The following is an 18,024-nucleotide window of genomic DNA, read 5'->3' as shown; positions in this document are numbered from 1 at the left end:
GGCTTCGGCTGCCGTCCTTCTGGTGCTGCCCGCCCGGCCCCGCGCTGAGGAGAAGTCGGGGCGAGTGGCGAACTGTAGGACCGCAGAACGTGCAGATATGGAAGGGGCCCACCCACCCTTCCCCTCACACAGCTCCGTGCGGTTCCCCGCAGCGGGAGTGAACAGAATCACGGAATCGTTAAGGTTGAAAAAGACCACTGAAATCATCTAGTCCAGCCACCGCTCCATCCCGCTATGCCGTGTCCCTCAGTGCCACATCCACCCTTTTTCTCGAGCACCTCCAGGGATGGTGACTCCAGCACCTCCCCGGTCAGCCTGTGCCAATAATGAAGAAAACAGCAGGGAAAAAACGGCCTGAGGAAGGCAGCGAACGGCACTGTGCGTCCCAGCATCTGCGGTATAGGAGCCCAAACAGCACATAAGTGGGAAACCTAGAGCGACGCTCACTGACAGTGCTACTGATGGAAGCAGCCCTCTGAGGCTGGCCCCTAATTACTTGTTTCTGGCTCCTTCTGCTAATGATGCACTGTATTCCCTCCGGCTTTAGTGAACTCTGTCACATCTCAGCCTTTGCTTCCTTTTAAAACCACGGTTTTCATGCATTCTTTAACGTGCTGTCTTTATGACTGAGTGTTTGCATATTTTTTTTTTTGGTCTTCCTGGCAGGGCTTGTTGCCACTCCCTTTTGTCCTCAAAAACCCAAGGATAGGTAGGCTGAAGGAAGACTGTGTGTGGTCAAAATGTCACTGCACTCCAGCTAATTCTGGCTGCTGGAACTGTCCCTGGGGGCACTAGACAGCTGGACATGATTTAGAGCAGGCTGAGATTGATATTAGAGGCTAGCCTGAAAATAAGGAAAACAAAATTGCACTTTAATCTCTTCTACTCCCAGATCTGACCCCCTTTTCCTGTTTCAAATGTACAGAAAATCAAGCACACAGTGAGTTTAAGCAACTTATATTTGTCAGCTCAGGGGACCATCAGTGTCAATTTAAGATGATTTCTTTTCCTCAGTATGTCATATCAAGTAACACTGGAGTTGTCTGAACTAAGAGCTGGAATGGTGGAGATGTTATTTTCATGTTGGACTTGCAGGAATTTTAGAACATAAATTATTTTGATAACATGGCAGACTGCCTTTCTGCCACACTTCCTGCAAATGTCAGGCTTTTTTTCCACGTTTCAACTCGTAAATGACATAGTGCTAGTGAAGGGTAAATTGTGAAGAATTATGCGCCTGACTTTATTGCTGATTAAATATGACAAATGTTGAACTTTTATTTGATGTAAGATTTTACAAGTTGATCTTCAAGGGAGGTAATGTGAGCACATTGCGTATGATGTCGGGTGTTACTTTAGTGCAAACTCAATTTGTTAGCAAACTGCTTTCATGTTTTAACAGAAAGCTGACAGTTAGAGGTAAACCTGTATTTTCTTGTGTATGGGAAATCTTGTACGATTTCTGTTGTGCTGAGGCCTTTGGCTAACTTAGACCAACTCACAATTTCACATATAGATCTCTAGCAATGCTCTCTGAGGATATTGAAATACGATGTTGTTGCCATTTTTTAATTCTAACTTTTACTGAAAGCCAAGCATGCGGTTTGCATGCAGTTTATCAGGCATTCCATTTTGCTTCTGCAATTTACAAAGATGTGATCACGTATTTTGTATGCTTCTGTAAAGTCCAGTGGAAGTGTGGATGCTGGGTGTGATATTCTCATCACAGTCCTCTGACATGAAAAGAAAATGTGAGAGTGAGAGGGCAAGCGGGTGAGAAAGGAGCCTCCGCAGAAAGCTGTCCATCTCTTTCATAGCTCCAGTTGTACAGCCGCACCAAATCAGGAGACTGAAGGGGTTCTGTAGTGTGAGCAGTTTTTTTGGTATAGCTGAGAATACCAAGTGAAACGAGGGTGTGATCGTGGGGGAGAAGGATGATTTCCTTTTACTTTCCAAGTCTGGTTAACCATCTCTTGTGTTGTACAGAATCAGTATTTCTCATGCCTGTGCTACTTAACGGCTACTTCATGTTGTAAGGGTTTCAAGTGTCATAAATCCAGGCCTTAATTTGCACCACAATTGCTGAGAAGATTTATTTTGCTAGGCAATTTTATCTGGAATTTGGACAGTCTTCCCACCTTTTGCTTGCATGGGTATTTCTAACTCATTCAATCATGTTCTTTTGCACAGCAGTTCTTTTCCACTGCTGTGCCTTCCAGTGATTTTCCTTCTCTTGTTCTTTTCTTCTTCACTCATGCCAGGTAAGAGAAGCAGCACTGGGAAACAAGTATCACTGTAGATGTGTGGCTTTTGTAATACCAAAGCTTCCTTTTTCTGGAGAACCAGAACTGCAGCAGACAGGAGCTTAAATCTGACAGTGTACGAGGTTTCAACCAGTCCGGGTGATGTAAGGGCTGTCTAGAAGCTTTCCACAGAACTATAATCCATCTGAGGAAAAAACAGCCTTCTTGATATTCAAAATATTAGCTGGAATGTATAGTTTCCTTTTGATTAAACTATGTCAGTGCAGTTCCTTGCTCTGGCTAAGAGGCAAAATAGAAGAGCCAGAATTCAGATCCAATATTACCCAGAATATATTGGAGTCAGTTTCATATCTCACTTTGTCTTCCTAACAAGCTTTGTGCAAGTCATTTAATATATTTCTTGGTAGACTCTTGGTCTATAAAATGGAGAAAATATTTGATGCTTGCGCAGAGAACTGGGGAGAGTGCATTCACTTATTTAGCAAGGATTTTCAAAGACATTTAATTGATTTAGATACCCAGATGCCTTTCAGAGTCAGTGGAATCTGGATACTCATGCAGCCATGAAGGGCCTGCTGTGGCTCCTTGCCACTGCCTAGAGTGACAGCAGAATCAGGCAGAACATCCTCTGCTGCAACATTTGCATTTCAGAGAGAAAAATGAGTAAAAACTCAGTTTCCCCCTGTGTGGGAAATCCGCTTTGCCCTTCCTCTCAGTGGCAGGTGGCTCTTCTTTATCCTGTGCTGCTTTCTGTTTTTGAGAAAAGTAAAAGGGAGTTGGTTGGAATCAAATATTTATGTATGACTGGCATAGCTTTCTAACTGGCAGGTCAGCTTCAGAAGACTGGGCGTATATATTGAGCATGGTTTAGTGGCATGGTGGAGATGGGCTGACAGTGGGACTAGGTAATCTTAGAAGTGTTTTCCAACCGTAATGGTTCTATGATTCTTTGATTTAAGCTGTTAGTATGCCTTATATTTTATGTCGCAGTATTCCTGTATAGCATTTATCACAGATTTGCAGAAGGTGTTTTGAGTACTTCCAAGCTTTTTGTCCTCAATTAAAACGACATCGAGTGTTAATGATTTTCAGACAGTGCTAAACACCTTCATGCAGACATCTGTATAATGAATCCAGTTGGAAAACCTTAACCTAGTACTTTCTGCAAAGCCTCATGTGCCAAGAATGGAGTCACAGTGTTGTCTTTCAGCACAACAACGAGCCGTCTCAGAAATGCTGCAGTGGAGCAGGGCCTTAGAAGAACAGATTTGCAAAGCAGAACTCTTGCTAGTGACTGTTCTGCTTTTCTTGGAATCCATAAACATCAAGATCAGCAGACCTTTTAAGCAGCAATTTGGTTTCATAAGTTTCTTCTGAACTTTCTGAGTTTTTTTTCTTTTCCTCTCTTTTGGGAAAAAGTTATTAATGCCAGAAAAGCAGCAACATTTCTTACTAGAACTGTGTGGGGGTGAACTTGGCAAACAGCCTGCCTAGTTAACCTGTTTATTATTCTACAGAGACCCAGTTTTTCTGGTTAATATCTGCATTATTATGCTATGGGATGTATGTCAGAGCACTTTAATTCCCTAGAATGTTAAATTGACTCAGTGTTAGTCTGTGATGTTCTGAATGCTGGAGCACCTCTCCTAAGAAGACAGGCTGAAGGAGCTGGGCTTGTTCAGCTTGGAGAAGAGGAGGCTCTGGGGAGACCTCATTGCAGCCTTCCAGTAGTTAAAGGGAGATTATAACCAGGAGGGAAAGGAACTTTTTACATGGGTAGATAGTGATAGGACAAGGGGGGAATGGTTTTAAATTAAAGGAGGGAAGATTTGCATTAGATGTGAGGGGGAAATTTTCTACTGAGAAGGTGGTGAGGTGCTGGCACAGGCTGCCCAGAGAGGTTGTGGATGCCCCATCCCTGGAGGTGTTCAAGGTCAGGTTGGATGGGGCCCTGGGCAGCCTGATCTAGTGCTTCATCTAGTGGCTGGCAACCCTGCCTGCAGCAGGGGGGTTTGAACCTGATGATCCTTGAGGTCCCTTTCAACCCCAGCCATTCTATGATTCTACGGAAAGCAGAAGAGAAATGACAGTGGGGATTTTCCTTTTAGTGAGGTTATAAAGGGTTATCCTCTCACCCTTCTTTGCAGACATATGTGATTGAAAGGCATTGTATTTCTGGAAGAGGCCTCAAGCTGATACAACTGAAAGCTGGCACAGAAGAGTCTGTATCCCTGCCTTCTCCTAAAATATGCTCAACAGCAGTTGAACCACTTTGGGTAAGAAGTCAGTTCTTGGAGGGAGATGGAGGGAGTATTGCTGCTCCAAGTCACCGAGATAACCCTTTCAAGTGGCTTTGGAACAACACAAAGCATTCCCTTGGGTAGTAAACTAACACATAACTTGCAATATATGCTCATTTTAAGTTATATGTAACTTGGGGATTCTTTTTATTAATCAGTTCAAGTTCTCTTTCCCCGGAAGCCCAAAGCTCCAAGAAATTAGTTCCTGCTTATTCACGATTTACTGTGCTTTAGGGGCTATTAAAATTTGGAAGACTGCTAACACCAAAAGTGATAAAGGCCCAAATATAGTGATCAATACAAAGAAAAACAAATACTCCTCTCTGTCCCCATCCAGAGCAGCCTAGTTTAGTTCAGTTAACTCACTTATATCACTTAAGAAACCTCGGAGCTCTGTTTTGCCAACAATGGGCTCAGTGTGTACGGGGCTGTGGGCCTCTTTGGCACCGCAGCTGCAGGTCGTAAATACAGTTCTGGAGATTAAAATATTAAAGTGCCCCTCCTTGGAGGCTGCAGAACAACGCCTGAGGTATTGCCCCCTGCCTCTGAGGCAGCCTATTTGCTCACAGGGCTGTCCACTGGCTGTATGGAGCACACTCAGAAAGGTTCCCACATGTGGATTAGCTGTTCTCAGAAGTGGTAGTTTTGCTTCTCCTTTGCTAGCTAGGGAGTGTTTTGTGACTGCATTTCCATGTGCTGCAGAAGGCTCCTTAAAGTTGGTTTGCTGAACATGAAGTTATTGTGTGTAAGATAAAGTATAGGTACATGCTTGAAGAGAGGTTCTGGTGACATTGTGTGGAGCAAGTTACAGTTGGAGCACCAACCTATCATCATGTCTTTTCATCCGAGACAGTAACAAAAGGAGGCATTTGGAAAAAATCACTTGCATCCCTGCAGAGGGACAGGGGGAGGAATGCATTTACCTGGGTCCTACTCAGTGTCTTGCTAGTGCTTACTTCCAGACTCCTTATTTATTAGCTTTTGTCCCATTTTATGTAGAGAAGTTTTGCTTTCTGGCTCCCTTACACTTGAAAGAAATGTACCTCTCACTGTGGTGTTTGACAGCACTTTAAACAGTGAGCTGTGGCTGCAGAAATTTTCACTTCTAGAAGCAATGATCAGAATGTGTCAGAATGTCTGGCCCCAGTCGTTTATGCTCACGTTCATCAATCATTTTTCAAGCATGTACCTTTAAGAGAGAACAGACTTTTGCCAAATAAATTCAGCTTCTTCAAAAAACAAAACACTGGAGCAAGTAAAGCATAATTGATCAAGCTTGCCTCTGCTGTGCTCAAATCTAAGGAGAGCTTTTGGTTCAACATTTTTTCAGCAAATTGTGACTGAGTTATTAATTATCTGTCCCTGTTATTAAGTACCTGGAATTTATAAATCTTTCAGGAAGGCATTTAATACACAAGTCTCTGAATGTTCCTGGAGTTCCTGACTGGTATTATTAAGTAAGCTGTGGATGCTAGGAAACACGTCATCCTAATGATGAGGGAATTAAGTCTGTTAAAGTAGGTTGCTTGATTGTTAAATAGCTTCTTTGGCGCTTGTTGCTTTAGGAACAAAGGTCAGATTCTTTCTTTCCCTTGTGCTGGAGATGCGTTGAAACTCATGTGGTCTGACTGCAATGGGTTTATTGAGCCCATTAGAGTTCTATGAGTACCTGTGTAATGGCTTTTGGTGACAGGTCTGATAATTGCTGTTACATGGTAAATTTCTTGCTGCTTTAAAGGGGGCATGAAGCCAACAGAGGTGACTTCAGGCTTAAGATTGTGGGACTGCAGTTTACTGGGGAAGTTCTCTGCCTTTTTTCTCCTGGTTTCTTCAGTTTCCTTCATCATGCTGATTGAAGAGAAGATTAGCCTAAAGCAAGAGAGAGAAAAGAAGTGCCTACTGGATCATGGTGTCACTCAGTGGAGTCACTGAAACTTCAGACTTTTTTTTGAAAAAAGTAGTAATTACTGAACACTAAATCAGACCCAGGTCTCCTTTGTGGAATTGTAATGTTTGTGTGGATGTTTGTGTGTGTGAACTTGCACTTGTATCACAAAATCAGTGAAAACTGAGGGGGTTTCAAGGTAACAGTCGGTGTCCAAGTACATGAGGCTGCTCTGCCACTGTGTCTTGCTCCATCTACAGAGCTATATCTTCTAAAGTAGGCAGTTCCTTGACCTTAGTATCATCTGTTCAGTTTGAAAGTCTGCAAAGATGACAGTTAATTCTGTTTTGATGGTGATTTTGAGAAGGGAGTGTCTAAAGGTTTTGAGTAGAGCTATGTAAAAATGAAAAGTTTTGTAACAACAACAAAAAAATAATCTAGTGAATTGGAGAGAATACTCTCATGGTGCTTGGAAGGGATGGGTAAGAGTGCACGTGTCTGTGCAGGTCATGTAACTCCAAAGTTAGAGATAGCTGTTACGTAACAGCTCTTCCTCCTACAGCTGCAGTCTGTCCTTCTTGATTTCCTGTTTTCCACTAAAGATTTTTCTTTCTTCAGCTTTAATTATGAGGAAAATTTATAGAAGGATAAACAATTTTTCTCTCGAGGTAGAGGGCTGAGAGATTTCGTAGCATTCCTTTAGCTAATAATGGTTCAAAGTCAGCAGTGACATAACATTCATTTTAGAAGATGTGTGTAAAGAATACTTCTGTGTTGACAGTTACAGCTTATGGCTGTGCCACAAGGTGTTACTTTGGATGAGATTACTCCAGACTCTTGACATGCTTCATCCAATTAACTTCAGTTTGCTTTTCCAACCTGGCTGTTATTACTTAGTGAAAGTGTTCTATTATGCAGAAAAATGTAGCTGTGATATAGTCCTAAAGTAGAGCTGGTTTGGCATGTTTAAAAGTTGGCCTCTGTGAATTAAGTTTTAGTTGCTGAAACCTTCTTCCTTTGTTGTATAAGGCACACCAAGCACGGGTTGGCAAAATGGTAAAGATAACACCCTTTTTTTTTCTATCTGAACAAATAATTGCTTGTGATAGATGAACAGTTTCTCAGTTTTAGGAGATATTTTTCATGTGCATCTTACAAAGGTAAATAGGAGCTATCAAAACAGTTCTTTTGGAGTCTGAAGGCCTCTTTTTACTGCCCTGCTTTTTCAGTCTGATTCACTAGTGTCAGGCAAGGATTATCGTGCAGATGTAGAAGAAAATAGAATGGATTAATTTGCAGTAATGTCAGTTAGGGAAAAGCTCTTGACTTTTCCTCTTTCATTTTCCAGGAGGACATGAAAATCAAATCAAACATATTGAAAAAGTAGGTTTTTATTTGTTTGTTCATTGGTTGTTGCTTGGTTGGTTTTTTTTGGTCACCTTGGGACCTGAATGAAATCTTTATTATCAGTTGGCAATATGTGACACAACATAACTTTTGCAGCAGTGTGTGTGGGGTATTAATAATGTTGTGTGTTTATTAACAACAGTGATAAATGATTTTACAACCATCAGGATTCTCAATAACTAACTTGAATTTAAAAGTATCTCAACAGTATAAATTAATTAGGAAACAATGCTAAATAGAGATGTTTGCTCACAAGTTAACTTGAAGTTCTTAAACTATCTGTTGTTTACTGGTCTGCACAATGAAGTGCTAAAAGCTAAATTCTGTGAAATGTTAAACTTTGATGAAAGATATGAAGAAAGAAACTGTTTCTTTTGCCAACACTGTGGTCAACAGCAGTGCCCTGACCTGATTACTTAAGCTGATGTTTTTCCTAAATCTGTCATGAATCAGTAATTATCAAGTTTTGCAATACTCAATGATTCTCTTGTGAATAGCAAAAAGATTTGTTATTGTAGGTTGGTATTTTCTAAAACGAAGTGTTCAACTCTTGCAACTGCAAGCTCTGTACAGTAAGTTTTTTTGCCTGGAGAACTGTGGAATGCCACTGCAAATCAGAAGACTTTCACAAACTGTGAGGAAACTTAATGTGGCCTAATCTGCAAGTGACCCCTATGATGTCTTTTAAAATAAACCTCCACGTTGGTCTGTTTTTCTGTTAATCATTGGAAGATACCCAGTGCAAGTATTCAGTTGTAGGGCTTGACTTATAGGACTTCTAATAGGAAAAGGAACTTTTACAATACAGTATTATTAGTAAGGTATTCTCATAGTGTTTTAATATGGTTCTCTTATAAAAATTTTCCTTTTCTGTTACACTAATGCTATGCAGGAATGTGTTGTGGAAGGGGTAAGAGGGGCTGGGTCCCTGAATGAGGCTGGAAATTCAATCCATGCTTTGCTTGAGTGTGATAGCACAATTAGTAGCTGGTTTTGAGACCCCAGTAATCCACACAACTCATGGCTGCTTTCAGAAGAATAAAGGACCAAATTTAAGGGAACTTTGCAGTTAAGGGCACCAGGAGATGTGGTAACATTGTCTGGTGAGTCACTCACAAAGGATGGGATGGCAAAACCTCTGTGGGGCTTATTTGAAGGGTGCTTTTGGTTTCTGTCTCTGCAGATCTGTGGTTAGAGCCCCATTAAAATCAGACATCGCCTGAAACTGTGTGTAGAGCTGTGGTGGAGCCTGCCGACCCTGAGCAAGGAATGCAGCTGAGTATGAGGTCAGTGGGAGAGCTCTTGTGATTTGACTGACAGCAATCACTTGTTGGCTCAGGATGGATGAGCTTAAAGAGAAGAACATATCAACAGGCAAATCTTAAATGTCCTACTTGTTGGTTTGAGGGTGTGGTCTGACACCGGTGGAGATTTATACAGATGACAGAGGACTTGATAGCAGGGAAAAAGGAAAAAATGAGGAAACTTGAATCAGCCAGTTCTTTTCTGTCGAAAATTGCTTAACGTAGATTTGTGGTTTTAAGTAAATGTACATATTAAAAGAATGCTGACCTTTAAAAGCTATTGTTGCTGTTTAAAGCATATGGACTTACAAGGAGCAGAGAAATACCATAAGCCTACGAGATAAGAAAAGCACCATTGAAACTAGTGGAACCCTGGCAAAATAAAGAGTTGTTTCCAGAATGGTGCTCTCCATTAAAAAGTCAACTGAGCACAGTTCCTTCAGAAATTGGTGTGTAGGGGTACTACATACCTCTTGAAGAGCACTGCATGATAAACTGGCGATTCAAATGGCAACCACTGTGTTTTTCCTTAAAACAATGAAGGTTCTTACAAGATTCTCGAGCTGAAGTTATGTGTTGTGGACCCACTGGTTAGGAATGCAATGAAATTAATTCTTTGAGCTAATGAAAACGATCGATAAATATTGAGCTGCCCTCTAGTGGTAAAATGGCAGCATGAGGTGTGTTTGATTCCAGTGCTCGTAGTGGTTGAAAAGCTGAGTGTTTACTGGAAGGAGAACAAAAATGTGCAAATATTTTTAAAGGAACTGTATAGTTACAGTTCAAATGTCAGCCCAGAAATGGAAAGATGAAATATTAGACCACAGGCATCATGTTCTCTGGGGAAAAGGTCTTTCACAATTCTCATATCATGCAATGTACAGAAGAGCTCCACAGGCTGTATATCCAGAGCTTGTTCCAAAAATTGTCAATGTATTAAAGAAGTTTAGATTTGGATATTTGCTTCAGCTCATTTTGGGAAGAGAGATCGTCTCTGAAGCTGGGATATGATGATACTCGAACATTCTGTTGTATGGAACTGTTAAAATTCATGGCTTTGTCTTAGATTATTTTCCACAGTTGAAACAATTATTTTCCAAGTGCTACATTGATCCTCTTCACTTCTATTTGCACAGACTTCTGCTCTGCTTCACGAGGAGAGGAACGTGCACAGATGAAATCAGCCAAAATTACTGATCTTCTGAATAGACTTACCTTAAAAATGAAGGCAGTGCCTTTATGGGAAATGCCAACGTGTTCTAACATAACATATGCAATTAAACTAATTCTCCTCTTGTTTAAAATGGGCTAATAACTATCACTGTTCCCACTTAAGTCAATCTATGTCTTTAAATTTCAATGAAAGAGAAAAGGATCGGTGTTGTGTAAGTGATGTAGCAAGCTGCTACATACAAACGTAATGCCATTTGTGAGGCTTCATTTTGTACTTTGTTGAAGGAAGTAACTCAGCCTCTGTGAGACAATTATTTGGGAAAGTGTGCCAGTTCTATCATCACTACAAAGATATCTTTCCGTGTGACATTAGGAAGAGAGAGACCATTTAGTGAAGGCTAAACTTTTCTGTCCTGGTGTATTTCTGAAGCCACTGCTGTGTGTTCATCTTCTGTGGTTTCTGTTTCAGTGTGGTTAAACAAAGAGTCGTGTAGGATGAATTCAGGAGAAGAAATGCCAGAAATCTGAAATCCAATGAGGTTCAGGTTCTGTGGATGATACACTGTTCCAGATTCATACAGAATACACCACAAGAAAATTTGGCAGAGTGTTTTTTGGGATGAAGATGTGAGTGTGCATGTAAGAGTGGGACAGAGGAGAAAGGCACAAAAGGCTCTTGTGAAAAGTTTCTTTGTATGTAGTAATACTGGTGCAGATGAAAGAAGAAGTAAAGAGAATATTGACTGCAAATAGTTTTAATCAATGTTTATCGCCAGCGCAGAGTCTTCAAAGATTAGCATGAGAGAGAAGATTTTTGCCTGGGGAAACCAATGTAGCAAGCATTATCTGAAAGGTGTTGATGAATCAGGTTTTTGTTTATCCGTGCATATTGGGTACATCTCCTTCCTATTCGTGTTTATTACAGTCTCTTTTGTTTTCCTCTTAATCCAATGTTTCTTAGAGGGCAAAAATCAAAAATTCCTCTGAGTGCAGAAGTCCTGGAAGTATGGATAAGACCTTTGAACATACACATGTGCATCCTGAAAGACATGTGCATGCATGCATATACACACATGCAGAGCACATGCAGCTGTTTAGTGCTGTCATATGCTATATGCTATATTTGTTTGTGTGGGTTTGTAGATGCTTCTCTGTGCTCAGCTGTGTAAAGCAAGTTTGGAAGAAAGCTGGAGTTCAATGGAGACGCACCATCTTACATGATGTGAACTAGAAATACCAAAGGTTATCTCTGACATTAGCAACTGGAGGGAGTCCTTTGTAACATGGGTATAGTATAGCTACATAATTGGGAATTCAGGTAGGTGTGGGATGGAAACTTCCAGGGATAGCTAAGTGCAATTAGACTCTGGTATGGCCAGAGAATAAAGTATCTGTTAATTCATAGGCTCTAATACTTGATAGAACAGCTTGAGTCTTTAAAACGTATCAGAGCTTTGTGCCTAGGTTAGGCACCTGACAGCTGATGCTAGTATGTATGCTACATTTCAAGCAGCAGCAGTATAAACAGTGCGATAATTTGTGCTTAGGAACATCCTCACCTTTCATCAAGCCTTCCAGAACTATGAGGGTTCAACCCTTGCTTGCTCCTCTGGTGCCTGTTTTATTTGATGTCAGATAATTGATACAGATTACATCTTCAGCAGTCTACCTGTTGAGGTCAGTTTGCATTGGATCAACATTTACATTCTACAGGCATATGGCAGAACCTGCAGAGATCTCTAGTGAAGTTTCTGTTCTTCTTTAGGTGCACAGCCAAGAATGTAACTTCGATTTCCAGCAAAGACACAGTCTTATTCTGGCATTCAGCAGAAAGTATAACCTCTGTAGGGGACCTCACTGCAGTTCCAACAGTGAAAAAACTGTAACCATCATGAACTATGATTTGTTTTCCGAAAAGGCTTGGCGAATTTCCATGAACACTAGGTATCTGTCTAAGTTTGCAAGTTCCTCCAGCTGTCCTGGGGAGCTTGTAAGTTCCTTGAAACTCATTTCTGTTCACATGGCGATTACAAGATGTGACTGTTTTGCCAACAGAGCTGGTAAATTCCAAGAACCTCAGATACTAGATTCACAGAAATGACAACCCTGCTGGCCACACTGGTCAAGCTAGAAATGTTTTTGAGTTTCAAGAGCTTTAGCTGTTTCTGCATGCAATTTACAAGTTGCAATTGTGAATCTACATAAAGGACTTTGGCAACAAACAGGCGGAGCTCTTGGTGGTTACAATCTCAGCCAGCACAGTGCATTCACAGGGCTTGGAGAAGTTGCAGTGCTGATGGTTTCTTAGCAGAGCCTGTAAGCCTAGAGTTCTCTGGACAGAATGGCCTGAAACTGTCCTCCTGTTGAGTTATCTGAGGAGATCCTCAAAATTCCAAGATGGGATATAATCAATCGCATCATTAGATGACCTTGTACTTTCTATGGAGCCTAAAATTACTGACTCATAGAGGTAATAACTCACGTGTAACAACTGGCAAGCTTGGGAGCCTTTCTATAATGTCCTCATTTGAAGGAAGATTGGAAACCACTGGAATGAGAATATGAATTCTGTGAACCTACTACAGAAAATTCTAGATGACAAGAAGTTTCTAGCTTCTGTCAGAAAGTTTTCCTTTGGTGAGAGAACAAAAATATTCAGATGAAGAAGGGGATTCTTAGTTTTAGAAATTCAGTGTAAATTAAATAAAATCTGAATTTTGCAGTGATTTTTTTTTTACAACCTTAAGCTAATGTTCTGTCTTACAGAACGTAGAAGCTTAGAAGTTCCCTATCGCTTTGAACTACTAAGTGCTTTTAGAAAGAAACAACACTGCAGTTATATTGTATCTGATATTTGAAGAATCTCTAGAAAAAGAAATAAAAAGATCTTGAAATCTTCTTATGACCAGCATGCCTTCTTTACATGGACATTTTGGATCAAAGTATCCTATATATTCCTCACATCTTTTCTGCTCGTATGTGTAAAAACCATGAAGAGGTTTTTTGGTTGTTGCTGTTATTGTTTTTTAAGTGTAAGAATGTGTAAGTTGAATCCAGTCATTTCCTGACATTTGGAGGCTGGACTCTTAAATTCTTTCAACACTATTTTTATGTGTGTAATTATATACATAGGTGTTCATAAATAGCATAAATTGATACATACAGAAATAATATAGCTGTCAGAATATGTTGAAAAATAGCAGAAGAGTAAAAAAGAAGCTTATAGAAGGAGGAAGAAAAGTTTATCAAAATGGGATATTGTTTCTATCTGAAAAAAGCTCTCAGAGGCCAATGCTTTTGACCCAATAACTATTTCTTTTTTACATGGATAACGTTCCCAATCCTGCTACTTAAAGTACAAAATACTGACATGTCTCTCTCTCTCCCCCCATCTTACAGCACCTGCTGTGCCCAGGAAAAAAAACAATTACAATGTTTATCAAATCTAATTTAATTTATTTTACTTAATATTGTAGGGAAACTTAATCCTGTAGTCTTGTTTGGTATTTTGGACTCAGTGGACAAATATTGCGTTATGAATATAGGTGGGTGCCTGAGAAAGTTAACTCACTTGCAGAACTGGCATCTAAATGTATAGTTTTTGTAATTATTGTTGAATATATACAGTGTATGCCACGATCTGTTTACACTTTACATTGCCAACTGTGCATAGAACCATCAACTAAGAATGGCTTGGGTTGAAAGGAACCTTACAGCCCATCCACTTCCAACTCCCTGCCATGGGCTGGTTGCCACCCACTAGGTCAGGTTGCCCAGAGCCCCATCTGTTTTTGCATGCACATGATTACCTAAAACTTTGCCTATGTCATCAAGCAAACAGCAGTAAAGATAGAAGGTTGCTAACTGGTTCTACTTTTTCAGTGTCTTCTTTGGTGTTCTTTTTTACAAACACGAGCAACAATGCTGTGGGGAGGTCATAGGAAATGATTGATCATATAAAAAAAGTCTGGAAATGCTTTCCTCATAAAGATCTGTTCTCTACTGCTGAAACATAGTTCGTTAATCCTTCCTCTTCTGTAAATAAGGGAATGTGGTAATGTATCTTTGTGTCAGAGCAGTTTTTTGCCTGTCTGTAGTCCCTCTCATTCTAGCTCTGTGCATTAGTCTAGTTCAGCTGTGTGCCAATGTAATCTTGTGTGGTCATCTTCTCTTCTGATATAATTCTTCAAAAAGTTGTGGGCAGTCATCTGAGTGTCTGTGCTGCACATTTTCCACATTATGCTCGTAGTAAAGTCAACCGACAGTTGTGCATCTTCTTACTCCCTGCTCACCTTCCCGGTTTTGATTTGCAGCTCTTCCATTCATAATTAGTGATTGAATAGAATTTGCTGGAAGGAGTGAGAGGGAAGATCTTCAGTGGTTTGAAAATTGGACTCGACATGTTATTTTGTTAAATCTATTGATGAATAAATATTTAGTCACATATTTCCTTTTTGATTAAAGCTAATTCCCCCTTTACATGCCGTTACTCATCTTGCATTTATCTCAAGTATAATAGTTGCAACTGTTAAGACAGTAATTAAACTTCAAAGCTTTGATATTAAAGACTCAGCGAGAACACCCAAAAGCAGAAGAACTTGCAGTTAAGACTATACAAATCCATCCTTAACTAGTCCACCTTGGGTAGAGATTATGTAGTACAGTAATAATATTTGTTGTAAAGACGATCCCTGCAAAATCTTGACAATGCACTGCACAGAGTTCCAGGATTATGATTTTGGGGATTTTCTTTTTTCTTTTAATAGATATGGCTTTGCCTTAAAGGGTGTAGCTGAAATTCATTTTAGATAAGCAGAATTCTTCAGTCCAGGATTTTGCCTTGACGGTCATCTGTAAAAAATGTTAGCTGATGCTTCATTCCAAAATAATGAACAAAAGGCTCAATTCTGCTGTTAGATCTGGGTTTATGAATCATCAAAAAGTGCATAAGCCTATGTGTGTGGGTGGCTAACTGCAGCGTGTGCCCCAAGCTCTTGTTCCATCAGGAATGTAGAGTCATCCAAAAGGGTGGACAGCTTTGTGCGGCTTCCCTGTCTGTGCTGAGATATGGTCCAAGTGGGAGGTGGATTGACCAAAACTGGGAAGACCACAGACCTCCGTGCTTGTTAGTCATACTCTACTGTCTGAAATGGGCATCTCTGGAGCACATTTCTTGGGTGTAACTTATTTCATGAGCCCGATGGAATAAATACGGCATCTAACCATCTCCAAGTATGCTGTCAAGAGAGAGAGGGAATGGTAATTTTAAACATCTTTCCACTTGCTGAGATGCTTGGGCACATATTCAAAAGATGTGTAAACTTGTCTGGGAGAATTCTTTGGGTCCTTAAAGTAGGAATTGCAGATTCTCTGCTTTGATACAACGACCTGTTTCACTGCAGGTAGTCACTTTCTTCTCTTTCCTCGTTGCTCAGTTTTGTTTCATTTTCATTTTTTGTACCTTTTTTTCCTCCCATGTTTTTTTTTTTCTTTGTTCTTTCTCCCATTTCCTACAGGAATTGTGGAATAATATAAAATTCAAGCAGATTTTTAGGATCAGACAGTGTTTTTGTTCATACTCAGCTGTTAGGTTTTTGTTCAAAGCAAACTTGAAGGAAGCTCTACTGAGCAGAGGTAGAAAAGACTCTAGACTGTTCTTCAAACAGTGTGTAGTTAAACTGGCTCTTTGCCTCAGTTGTTATGGATACTGGAGCATAAGTAGGTTCAAGGGGATGCAAGACAAGCTCAGGAAAAATAGTTTTTTAGGGATACTAAATATGTGACAACATATGTCTCAGAGAGTTAGTGAGCCACAGATTGTTGGATCCTGGAAGAGCATTTGGGAAAATATCACTGTGCTTACCTTGCTCTGGCATCTTCTTTTAGTTACCACCTGGTGGATTAGATGGATCTTTGTTCTGACACCATTGCAATCATCTTTATTGGCATGAAAGCCTGGCTCAGATGAAGTTTTTTTGTGCATAGAAATTCCTTGGAAATACAAATATGGATTTTAGTGCCTTTCAAAAGCAGCAAGAACAGAGTAGGAGACTCAGCATGTCACAACTTATCAAATGCTTCCTCCTTCTTACTACTTTGATTCTCACCCATGCTTTTGTCATAAATGAATGTGGTTCTTCTTTGGTAGCAGACCTGATGTAACATTGCATTTGTGCTCTGTTCTCTGGGAAAGGCTGAAATGGGGAGTAGGAGAGAGTAATGGATATGCTGCTACCCCTCTGAGATGGCAAAGGTTTCCCAGGGCAAGAATGACTGGATGCTCTCTTGGCAGCAAGAAAAAAGGTAAATTAAGAGAAATACAATTAATGCCATTTCTTCTGGCTGTCACTGCAGGCGGATTAGACAGGAGTTGAACTGGGACAGAGGTGTGAATGAAACAATCATGGAAAAAGAATAGATGTCTCCTTTTTGCCTTCTTACCTGTTCCCAGTGGCTTCAGAGAGAGAGCTTCAGAGAGAAGCCAGTCCTAAACATTCAGCAGGGAGGAGTGAGGCAAAGCAAAAGCAAATTGAGGGCAACTCATTGCTGCCTGATGGTGAGGAAATGGAATGAGAGATTCCTGAACCCCTCTGCCTTCTGTTTTCTATGTAAAATGCCACATTCAATGGATATTTCCAACTGTGCATCTATCTGTCTGGCCAAATTCCCATCTTTCTGCAAATCCCCTCTGAGGAGTGCATGGACATTATCGGGGCTCTGGGAAGCTCAGTGGTTTGTTTTCAGAAGAGCTGCTCTCCTTCCTCCCTGAATCAGCTGAGTTCCCATGGGGAGAGGCTTCGTTCCTCACCCGCTGAGGTTAGTTGATGTCTGTGGGCTGCAGATAACTCTCAGGGCTGATGTTGTATGCTGGGGCAGCAGCAGCCGTGGCTTTTCTCTGCTACAGCAAGTGTTGCCTCTTGACGGTGCCTCCCCTGAGGGATCATTAACAGGGTGGAGGCTATTTTCTTTCCTAGAAACAGGAAGAAAAGAAGAGGATGAGATGGGAGGCCTAAAACAATCTAGAATTAGATTACAACTGTGAGCTCAGTGACATCAACTCCCTTCTGTCTTCCCACCCATTTGCTCTCACAGCATTTCTATTTAGGCTGAACAGGATCTGATGGTACCTATAACACCACGCTAATTCCTTGGTGTTTAATTGGGTCCGAAGCAAAGGCACAATCTTCCAGTCCCTCTCCCCAGTACTGTGAAGTCTAAAGTATAATTAAGTGCATGTTGCACTGCAAAGGCAACTTGCAATATCTAGCAAGACAGGATGCACTGGATTTCAGAGCAGTTCTCTAATCACTACTGTCAAGGGATAGTATCGCCTTGAAATCTAGTACATTAAAATCAAACCTAAAAGTAGTAGTATGGTTTGCAGGTTTTATTGTAAGAGATCTCTTTCTCTTTCCTTCTCTGTGGTTATGCAGCCACAAAATTGTTATGTTCACAAAGTATATTCACATTTATCATAACTTAAAATTAATGCTCATTAAAAAAAAAAAAAGTTAAAGACAGCAAAGAAAAGTAAAATGGCTGCTATAGAACAACAACAACAAAAAACTAGCTATATTCCTCTTCTCTTCTCTTCTCTTCTCTTCTCTTCTCTTCTCTTCTCTTCTCTTCTCTTCTCTTCTCTTCTCTTCTCTTCTCTTCTCTTCTCTTCTCTTCTCTTCTCTTCTCTTCTC

At 40.5% G+C, this 18,024-nt stretch overlaps 1 long non-coding RNA gene across 1 annotated transcript; it reads left to right on the top strand.

The window, feature by feature from the left end:
* The first annotated feature begins 4,297 nt into the window (after window positions 1–4,297).
* On the top strand, window positions 4,298–13,184 carry LOC109365781. The gene is made up of 3 exons (XR_002111477.1): window positions 4,298–4,540; window positions 9,040–9,142; window positions 10,297–13,184. It is a non-coding gene; the product is annotated as an uncharacterized LOC109365781 (long non-coding RNA).
* Window positions 13,185–18,024: the final 4,840 nt, after the last annotated feature.

This window comes from Meleagris gallopavo, chromosome 2, assembly GCF_000146605.3.
Source record: "Meleagris gallopavo isolate NT-WF06-2002-E0010 breed Aviagen turkey brand Nicholas breeding stock chromosome 2, Turkey_5.1, whole genome shotgun sequence".
Taxonomy (NCBI): Eukaryota; Metazoa; Chordata; class Aves; order Galliformes; family Phasianidae; genus Meleagris; species Meleagris gallopavo.
The sequence above is the reverse complement of the archived record's forward strand: the minus strand, read 5'-3'. Positions and strand labels throughout refer to the sequence as shown.